This window comes from Arachis ipaensis, chromosome B07 (genome assembly GCF_000816755.2).
Source record: "Arachis ipaensis cultivar K30076 chromosome B07, Araip1.1, whole genome shotgun sequence".
NCBI classification, from domain to species: Eukaryota; Viridiplantae; Streptophyta; class Magnoliopsida; order Fabales; family Fabaceae; genus Arachis; species Arachis ipaensis.
Genome location: NC_029791.2, coordinates 104,673,394 through 104,684,613, shown reverse-complemented (window position 1 = coordinate 104,684,613; position 11,220 = coordinate 104,673,394).

Genomic DNA, 11,220 nt, shown 5'->3' with positions numbered 1-11,220 from the left:
GCAGACGGAGTGATCCGAAGATGCGTCCCTAGAGAGGAGGCACAGAAGATCCTGTGGCATTGCCATGGATCACAGTATGGAGGACATTTCGGAAGTNTTAATACTTGTAGAAGTTTGATATATATTTTTCTTCAAAGGTTAATCATCAAAATTGAAGGAATTCACAGAGTTACAGAAGGATTCAGTGCAAAAAGCAGAGAAAAGGAGCTTGCTGGCAAGAAAACACCAGTAAAGGAGTTTTTGGGCGTTAAACGCCAGAATGGGTACCATTCTGGGCGTTTAACGCCATAATTGTAGCATCCTGGGCGTTCAGAAAAACGCCCCGTGATAAAGGGGTTTCCGGCGTTTAATGCCAGCCAGGGTACCTGGCTGGGCGTTAAACGCCCATAATGGCCAACAATTGGGCGTTAAACGCCAGAATGGATACCATTCTGGGCGTTTAACGCCAGAAAGGCAGGGGGAGGAGATTTTGTTTCCAACTTCAAATTTTTTCAAATTTTCATATTTTGACTCATACTTTTTTGCATAAACATGTTTCAAACTTTCATCATTCACCCTCAATTTTCAAAAATTCAAACATTTTCTAAATCTCTTTTCAATTTTCTTTCAAATCATTTCCAAATCTTTTCAAAAACTCAATTATCTTCTTAATTTCTTTCCAAATCTTTTTTAACTCATCATATCATCTCTTAATTCTTAGATGCATGACCAAATTTTCAGATTTAACATCTTTATACCTTTTTCAATTACAAATCTCATCTTTTTCATATCATGATTTTATTTTCTTCCATCAATCATATCTCTATGTCATATCTCCTTCAAATTTTTCGAAATCCCTCCCCTCCTCCTATAAATATACATTCGGCTATCCTCTCCTCTCCACCATTCAAATTTGCCTCTTCTCCCCTCTCTCCCCTTTCCTTTCTTTTGCTTGAGGGCAAGCAAACCTCTAAGTTTGGTGTGTTTTTCCGCGATCACTGAGCTAAGACTCATCAAGATCATGGCACCTAAGGGAAAACAAACCAAATCAAGAGGCAAGAAAGAGAATACTCCAAAGAGTCTTTGGAATCAAGAGAGGTTCTTAACCAAAGAACATGCAGACCATTACCACAAAATAATGGGTCTGAGGTCAGTGATCCCGGAAGTTAAATTCAATCTGAAAGAAGATGAATATCCGGAGATCCAAGAGCAAATTCGAAACAGAGGATGGGAAATTCTGGCCAATCCTGAAACAAAGGTTGGAAGAAACATGGTTTAGGAATTCTACTCAAATCTGTGGCTGACAGATAAGCAGAGAATAACTGGAACCGCCTTTCACACCTACCGAACTATGGTCAGAGGGAGGCTTATTTACTTCCATCTGGATAAAATAAGAGAGGTCTTCAAACTGCTTCAACTACAAGATGATCCAGAATCCTTTAATAGGAGAATTGTGTGAGTAGATAAGGGGTTGGATCAAGTTCTAGAGGACATATGCCTCCCTGAAACTAAGTGGATAACCAATTCAAAAGGTGTCCCAAACCAACTCAAGAGGGGAGATCTCAAACCAGTTGCAAGAGGCTGTTGGACTTCATTGGGCGTTCTATATTGCCCACTAGCAACCGCTCTGAGGTCACTGTCAAAAGAGCAGTGATGATCCATTGTATTATGCTTGGAAAAGAAGTGGAGATTCATCATTTGATTTCTTGTGAGATTTACACAATTGCAAACAAGAACTCCACTGAAGCCAAACTGGCCTACCCAAGCTTAATTTCTCTGCTATGTAAAGATGCTGGGGTGAGGATGGGAGTAGATGAATTCATCCCAATCGAACACCCAATCACCAAGAAGTCAATGGAAGGACAAGTGCAAGACAACTCCATCAAAAGGAGGGCACAAGAGTTCCTCCAAGAAATTCCTGAAATTGACTACTGGACCCGCCTAGAGGCATCTGTTACCAAGATGCAAGAAACTATGGAACAACTTAAGGAAGAACAGCAGAATCAAAACTGCATGCTCTACAAACTGCTGAAGGAACAGGAGAAGCAAGGGCGTGAGCTAAAGGAGCTGAAGCGCCAGAAGCTCTCCCTTGAAGGACCAAGCACCCCACAGATTGAGGGAGCATCCACTTCTCAAAATCAAGGTTGTTGAGTCCTAACTCTGTGATAACCTTTATTATTAAGAGTCTATTTTAAGAGTTATTTATTTTTCTGTTTTTATTTTCTGCCTTCTATTATTATTGGTTTGCTCCTGTATTTATTTTTGAGTCTTATTGTCATTCCATGATTAATAAAATTTAAAGTTTATGTCTTAAAGTTATGAATATCCCATGAATTCATCACCTCTCTTAAATGAAAAATATTTTTAATTGAAAAAGAAAAAGAAGTGCATGAATTTCAAATTTTAAAACAGATTAATTATTTTGATGTGGTGGCAATACTATTGTTTTCTGAACGAATGCTTGAACAGTGCATATTTTTGAATTTGATTGTTTATGAATGTTAAAATTGTTGGCTCTTGAAAGAATGATGGGAAAAGGAGAAATGTTATCTGATGATTTGAAAAATCAAAAAATTGATTCTTGAAGCAAGAAAAAGCAGTGAATAGAAAGCTTGCAAAAAAAATTTTGCGAAAAAAAAAGAGAAAAGAAAAAGAAAGAAAAAGAAAAAGCAAGCAGAAAAAGCCAATAGCCCTTTAAACCAAAAGGCAAGGGTAAAATAAAAAAAGGATCCAAGGCTTTGAGCATCAGTGGATAGGAGGGCCCATAGAAATAAAATCCTGGCCTAAGCGGCTAAACCAAGTTGTCCCTAACCATGTGCTTGTGGCGTGAAGGTGTCAAGTGAAAACTTGAGACTGAGCGGTTAAAGTCGTGGTCCAAAGCAAAAAGAGTGTGCTTAAGAGCTCTGGACACCTCTAATTGGGGGCTCTAGCAAAGCTGAGTCACAATCTGAAAGGGTTCACCCAATTATGTGTCTGTGGCATTTATGTATCCGGTGGTAATACTGGAAAACAAAATGCTTTGGGTCACAGCCAAGACTCATAAAGTAGCTGTGTTCAAGAATTAATTTTACAGTAAACACCCTAGCTTACTCATTTTCTGTAACCCTAGGTCACCAGTTTACTATAAAAACTACTTTTAGTGATTCATCTTGTACCTCATGACACTTTACACATTTCATATTGTACCTTCTACGGCATGAGTCTCTAAACCCATTGTTGGAGGTGAGGAGCTCTGCTGTTCTTCATGAATTAATGCAATTACTACTGTTTTCCATTCTATCACGCTTGCTTCTATTCTAAGATATTCATTCGCACTTCAACCTGATGAATGTGATGATCCGTGACAATCATCATCATTCTCACCTATGAACGCGTGCCTAACAACCACCTCCGTTCTACATGCAATCAAGCTTGAATGTGTATCTCTTGGGTTTCTAATCTAAGATTGGAACCTTCGTGGTATAGGCTAGAATTATTGGCGGTCATTCTTGAGATTCAGAACATCTAAACCTTATCTGTGGTATTTTGAGTAGGATCTGGGAAGGGATGACTGTGACGAGCTTCAAACTCGCGAGTATTGGGCGTAGTGATAGACGCAAAAGGATCAATGGATCCTATTCCGACATGATCGAGAACCGACAGATGATTAGCTATGCGGTGATAGCGCATTTGGAACATTTTCACTGAGAGGACGGAAAGTAGCCATTGACAACGGTGATGCCCAACTTAAAGCTTGCCATGGAAGGAGCCTTGCGTGCATGAAGAAGAAGATTGTAGGAAAGCAGAGATTTAGAAGACAAAGCACCTCCAAAGCCTCATCCTATTCTTCATTACTGCATAACAAGTATTTATTTCATGTTCTTTTACTTTTTACAATTAAATCTGAGAATTATTGATATCCTGACTAAGAGTTACAAGATAACCATAGCTTGCTTCAAGCTGACAATCTCCGTGGGATCGACCCTTACTCACGTAAGGTATTACTTGGACGACCCAGTGCACTTGCTGGTTAGTTATGCGGAGTTACAAAAGTGTGATTGTAATTTCGTGCACCAGTAACCAAACTTTATCATCATCATTATCTTCTCTACTGTTATCATCACCAATACCAATATTATCAACATTAAGGTCCTCTTCTTTCATTTTTTATTTTTCAATTATAATGGAAAAAGAAAATAGTGAAAGACAAGATTATTCAACATTAAAATTTGTGAGACCAAATAAAAGATTTATTCTTTAATTAATGTGACTAGATTAATCACATTATGATTCCATCTTTTTAAAAGAAAAAAAAATAACATCGAATAAAAAATGAAAGAGGAGAACTTTAATGTTAATAATATTAGTATTGGTGATGATAACGATAGAGGAGATAATAATGATGATAAAGTATGGTTACACAATAAAAGTAATAGAGGTAGGAGTGATAATAATGAGAATGAAGAAGGTAGTAGTAGTAGTAGTAGTAGTAGTAATTGATTATATTCTTGAAAAGAATTTTGTAGGGGTTTAAAACCCCCCACAAAATACAAATAAAATCCCCACCAAACTAATTTTTATTATTATTTAATGGATTTTTTAACAGATTGATCGTATTGTCCCAAAATAAAAAGGTTGAGGGTCAAAGTGTCCCTTTTTTTTTTGGACAGGGATCGCTTTGTCCTTCGTGAAAATGGACAAGGACCGGATTGGATATTTACTCTTTTTATTTTAGTGGAAGCAAAGGGAGGCAAATCATCTTCACGGAGGAGCATAGCCTGAAGAATGAGACGGCCATTAGGATAACTGAGGTGATTGAGTTCCTTTCATTCTATATTCCTTCCGTTCTTATTATGTTATATTCCTGTTTTCTGCTAGTTTACTTGAATGTGTGCATGATCTTTAGTAATTCTAAGTCCTAGGTTCTAGTTTAATTTTGTTATTTTGAAATTTCAGTTATTTATCTTTTAATTGAAGAGATGTCTCATGTACCACTCACTGAGCTTGAATCTAAAAAAAAAAAGAAAAGAAGTGATATATTGCATGAGAAATTGAGTTTATGTTAAAGAGTAGTCTTATTTACTTAACTGTGGTGGTATTATCTGTGATTATGAATGCATGATATGAACAGTGCATATTTGAATTTGAATCAAAGGATGTGGATGTATGAGGAATAAGAATTTAGAGAACTATTATGAATTCCCTGAAGTAAACAAAAGCTTAATTCTTGAAGCAAAAGAAACAGCAGAAGAAAAATAAAAGCAAGGTCCAAGGCTATGAGCATCAATGACTAGGGAGGTTAGACATGATTAAAAGCTCAAAGAGTTGTTTCCCTAGTCATATGCTTGTGGTGTAAATGTGTCAAGTAATCCTTAAGATAGAGCATTAAAAGTCGAGATCAAGTGTATTTAACAGAGTATGCCAAAGGCATTGAGCACCACTGTCTGGGAGTAACTGAAAGAAAAATTAGAACCTAAAGAGAGTTCCTCAGTTAAGTGCTTGTGGTGTTTTTGTGACAAGTAAAGCTTGACACAAAGCATTTAAAGTCAAGGCTAGGCTCAAGGTGCAAAACACCAAGGAAAAGAGAATGAAAGAAATTTTGCTGTGTTCAAGGATTAAACTAAAGTATAAAGGCCAGGGAATTCATAATATTATCTGGACTCTAATTCTAAATGACAGTGACATTTCTCTGATTCAAAGGATAGTGAGATGCCAAAACTATTCAGGATTGTAGTGTATAAACCCCACTTTAAGAAGAGACAGGAGCTTAATTGAACACTCACTTCTCATGCAAATTTACATCCAAAGCCTATATTAGTTTTGGTTGCTTGAGGACAAACAATAATTCAAGTTTGGTGTTGTGATGCGTGAGCATCTTTCCTATCTTTTCCTAGTAAATTTGCATTCAAATTTGTGAGTTTAATCAAGATTTAAATACTTCTTACCCACTATGAATGATACTTTAAGTTGTGTGCAGTTCTGTTTATTTCAGGTAGCATTCGAATGGATTTGACGGAGTTTTATAGAAGAAGAGGCAGAAAGTAGATGATACTGTCAACCCTGACCTCCGTGCACTCTAACGGACATAACTTGAGCTACAAAGATCCAATTGATGTGATTTCAATGACATTGGAAATCTAACTTCCGAAGCTTTCCAACGATATATAATAGTATGCCCTTTTTCTTTATTCTATATGGCCAAGGTGGCGCCTAACTTGGAATTTCCCAAGTTAGGCTCCATGATTTAAAAGTTAGGCGCAAGAGGAAAAGTTCACTTCGGGCACTGCGAAGTTAGGCGCCATGCTCATCCAGTTAGGCACCAGGATGGATTATTGCACTAAGTTAGGAGCCTATTTCCCCAAGTTAGGTGCTACTTCTCAAGATAGTCATGGTCCCCACGCAGAATAAGAAGCTGCACAAAGATTTTAATTAATTTTGATTAAAAATTTATTTTATTTTAAAATAAAAAGATATTATTTAGTTTTAGAAAATATATTTTACATTAATTGGGATTAGATACAAAAGGGAAAAGAATTAGCCTTTCAGGCTCCATCTCTTCTCTCCTACCTCATTCCGCAATTTACAATTTTTCAGAATCCTTGTTTTCTCTCTGAACCATGAGCAACTAAACCTCCAATGTTAAGGTTAGGAGCTCTGTTTATTCTATGAATTAATACTATTACTATTCTATTTTAATTCATATATTGATTTCAATTTCAAGAATTGTTTTTGTTTTCTATCTTATGAATCTGGGTGGAACAGAAATATGACCCTTGTTCTAATTGAGTTCTTGTAAAACTTGGAAAAGCTCTTTGCTTGAACAACATATTGAAAACAATTTTTCCTAAATCACTAATTATCTAGACTTAATGGGATACGTGACATATAATCCTCCTATATTTAGATAATTAGGATTTCTGTGGCATATAAACTAGAATTGAGCTGAACCCTCTAATTGGAATCAAGTGACCATGGAATTGGCGGTTGATGAAGGTTAGAGGAGACTAAAAAGGTCCAAAGAATTAGGGTTTGGTCACATATAGTTTTCCATGAATCGAATCTTGCATGATTAAAATAGTTGGTAAGAAAAGTTAATCCGAAAAATAAATATCTCTGAAACTTTAACTATTTTCTCCATATATATTCACACCAATTTACTGCTTGCTTTCTGAGATTCTGAATTTACTGTTGATGCTTTTGAACTCTCAAAACACCATTCTCTATTTGTCTAACTAAGTAAATCATGCAATCATTGTTGCTTAGTCCATCTATCCTCGTGGGATCGACCCTCATTCACTTGAGGTATTACTTGGTACGACCTGGTGCACTTGCCGGTTAGTTTGTGGGTTATAAATTCTGCATCAAATTTGCTGGTGGTTATTGAAATTATTTTGTTGAAAACCACCCGAAGGATGATTATTAAAATTCTGTGGCCTCTGAGGTTACTCTCTCCTCCCCTAAATTTGGGTGATTTCTCCACCCTTGATTATAGGTCTTGGCATATGGATCATTATTGGGATTTCTAGGAGTATTCCCCATATAGTTGACATGTTCATAAGGAAATTGAGCATAATCATAATTCTCACCTTGCATGAAGCTACCAGTCATGTCATAAGGAGCTTCTTGAAGGGCATTCTGAGCATTAACAGCTAAAACTTGCATCCCACTCAAGTGTTGAGTAAGCATATCAATCTGTTGAGATATGGCTTTGTTCTGAGCAAGAATAGCATCCAAGGTCTCTGCTTCTAAAAAAATTTTCTTCTGAGGAGTCCCAGAGTTCACAAGATTCCTGTTAGAGGAGTAAAGATATTGGTTGTTAGCAACCAATTTAATAAGCTCAGTAGTCTCTTCAGGCGTCTTTTTCATGTGCAATAAATCACCTACAGAATTATCTAAACACATTTTGGACATTTCACAGAGGCCTTCATAAAAGATCTCCAGCTGAGTCCATTTAGAAAATATGTCAGGGGGCATTGCCTGGTCAGCAGCTTGTACCTCTCCCAAGCTTCATAGAGGGTCTCACCATCTCTCTGCCTAAAGGTATAAACTTCCACCCTTAGTTTAGTTAGCTTTTGTGGTGGCAAGAATTTGGACAAAAATCTAGTGACTACTTTATCCCAAGTATTCAGGCTCTCCTTGGGTTGAGAATCTAGCCATAGCTTTGCTCTATCCCTTACAGCAAATGGAAAGAGCATGAGCATGTAAAGCTCAAGATTCACTCCATTCATTTTCACAGTATCACAAATCTGTAGGAAATTAGAAATAAATTGGTTTGGATCTTCCTGCGGGAGTCCATGATACTGACAATTCTGCTACACCAGAGTGACTAACTGATGCTTCAACTCAAAGTTATTTGCAGCTATAGGAGGCACCACAATACTGTTCCCATAGAGATCTAGATTGGGGGTAATGTATGAGCCAAGAACTCTTCTAGGTTGTTCATTCTCATTCAGATTTGCCATATTGGCATTAACAACACGATTATGATCCATAGTGGACTCTGCAACTTCCTTTTCAAAGGTCTCAAGATTTTCACTAGCCTTGTAAAGTGTAGCTTGTTGCAAGCACCGCCTCAAAATCCTTTCAGGTTCAGGATCAAAATCTATAAGAGGTTCATTGTCTCTGTTCCTGCTCATAAACAAACAAAAAACAAGAAAAGTGGGATTCCTTACGTTAGAATGTAGAGATTTCCAGTGAGGTAACCTTGTGAAGAAATAAAATAAAACACTAAACAATTAAAACAATTAATTTTCAATAATTGTACTAAGAATTAAACTAGAAATTTCGAATTTTACAGAAAAAATGAAGAAAAAAATTAAAATAAAATCAACTAGATAACACCAAACTTAATTTCAGAAATTAAGGAAAAATAGTTGCATAAATTTTCGAAAATTAAGGAGTAAAACTAAATAAAATTAAAGCTAAAATGTCTAATCTAAGTAATCAAACAACAAATAGTTGTCAATCACAGTCAATCTCCGGCAACGGCGCCAAAAACTTGGTGCAAAATTTATAACCCACAAACTAACCGGCAAGTGCACTGGGTCGTACCAAGTAGTACCTCAAGTGAATGAGGGTCGATCCCACGAGAATTGATGGACTAAGAAACAATGATTGAGTGATTCACTTAGTTAGACAAACAGAAAATGGTGTTTTGAGAGTTCAGTTGCATCAAATAGTAAATTCAGGATATCAAAAAGCAAGCAATAAATTGGTGTGAATAATATGGGAGAATAGTTAAGGCTTTAGAGATATTTATCTTCTGGAATAACTTTTCTTACAAACTATTTTAATCATGCAAGATTCAATTCATGGAAAACTATATGTGACTAAACCCTAATTTCTTAGACCTTTTTAGTCTCCTCTAACCTTCATCAACCGCCAATTCCTTAGTCACTTGATTCCAATTAGAGGGTTAAGTTCAATTCTAGTTTATATGCCACAGAAATTCTAATTATCCAAATATAAGAGGGTTATATGTCAGGTATCCCATTAAGTCCAATTAATTAGAAATTAAGGAGAAATTGTTTTCAAGTTGTTGTTCAAGCAAAGAGCTTTTCCAAGTTTTACAAGAACTCAATTAGAACAAGGGTCATACTTCCATTTCACCCAGATTCATAAGATAGAAAATGAAAACAATTTTTGAAATTAAAATCAATACATGAATTAAAATAGAACAGTAATAGTATTAATCTATAAAATAAACAGAACTCCTAACCTTAACAGTGGAGGTTTAGTTGCTCATGGTTCAGAGAGAAAATAAGGATTCTGAAAAACTGTAAATTGTGGAATGAGGTAGAAGAGAAGAGATGAAGCCCGAAGGGCTGATTCTTTTCCCTTTTATATATATATAGAAAAAGTAGTCAATTTAATGAAATTTCCAAGGAATTTTCTTTAAAGGGCATCCCTTTGATTTGAGTTGAAGCTTTTTTGTTGAACTTGCTTGAAAACTAATGTGAAATATAGATTAGAGCTAGAATACACAACCAAGGGAGATTTAAGCTTTAATGCGTGGTTGTATTGCATTAACTACTATTTTCATTATTGTGTGTTATTCTCTCTCTATGATTGTGATCTTTGATTTGTTTAATTCTTTATGTCCAATATTTGGTGTATATATGCATTTACATGATTGAGGCCTTTATTTCATCGAAACTCACTTACCCAAATAGCCTTACCATATCATCGACATTTGTTATCCCACTTTGAGCCTTATTAATTTTTCTTTTGTTCTTAATTTTATCACATTACTAACCTCAAGTGAAAAATAATAAACATCCTTAATTTGAATTTTTGATTAGCTTAGGTTAGTGAGATTGTGTAATATCTAAGTGTGGAAAAGTTTGGAAAATTGAGAATTGGGCACATACTTATATATTAATTGTGTAGACCATATGAATTGATTGTGTATATATATTTCACCTTGAAAAAAAAAAGAAAAAAAGAGAAAGCAATAAAAGGGGACAAAGGTCCAAAGAAAAGTAATAATAACAATGCATAGGGGATGTAAATTGAATTAAATGCATGCTGAGTGTGTTTGAAAAGTGAGATTACGGGTAGCTAAGCTTGATATTAGAATTGTATGGGTTGTTATATGTGTTTGGTGAGAGCTTAAGTTAATCAAAGATTCAAATTCTAGTTCACTTAGCCATATATATCCTTACCTTTACCCTTGGTACCATTACAACCTTGAAAAAGTCCTCATGATGCTTGTATGCATACATTGAATATTTGTTGATTGTTGGATGAAGAACAAACCTTAAAAATCATGATTAGAGAAGAATTGAATGAATCAACCCTATACACTTAAGCAATTAGAGTGTAGACACAACCGGTAATGGGTTCGATTGCTCAATTCTATGTTTCCACCTATGGTTATTTCTTATCTTGCGAGTTTGTAAATTCTTTTATATGACTTAATTCAATTGTGAATTTGACTTGGCCCTTTTATTTATCTATGTATTCTTAGAAATTGATTCAGTTTGACTAAGTAAATGCATGTAGATAATTAGATAGTGTTAGGTAGAATAGTTACATATATATAGATAGATTACATTTAGATTGTTTGCATTGAATAATTATTGATATCCATTTCTTATCTTCCTTGATTTTTAGCATGAGGACATGCCATTGTTTAAGTGTGGAGAATTTGATAAACCACAATTTGATGGTTTATTTTGTATTAAAATGAGTATATTTTATCATATCCTGCATTTATTCAGAAATAGCATGGTTTTGTGAATTCCTCCTAAATTGTACTTA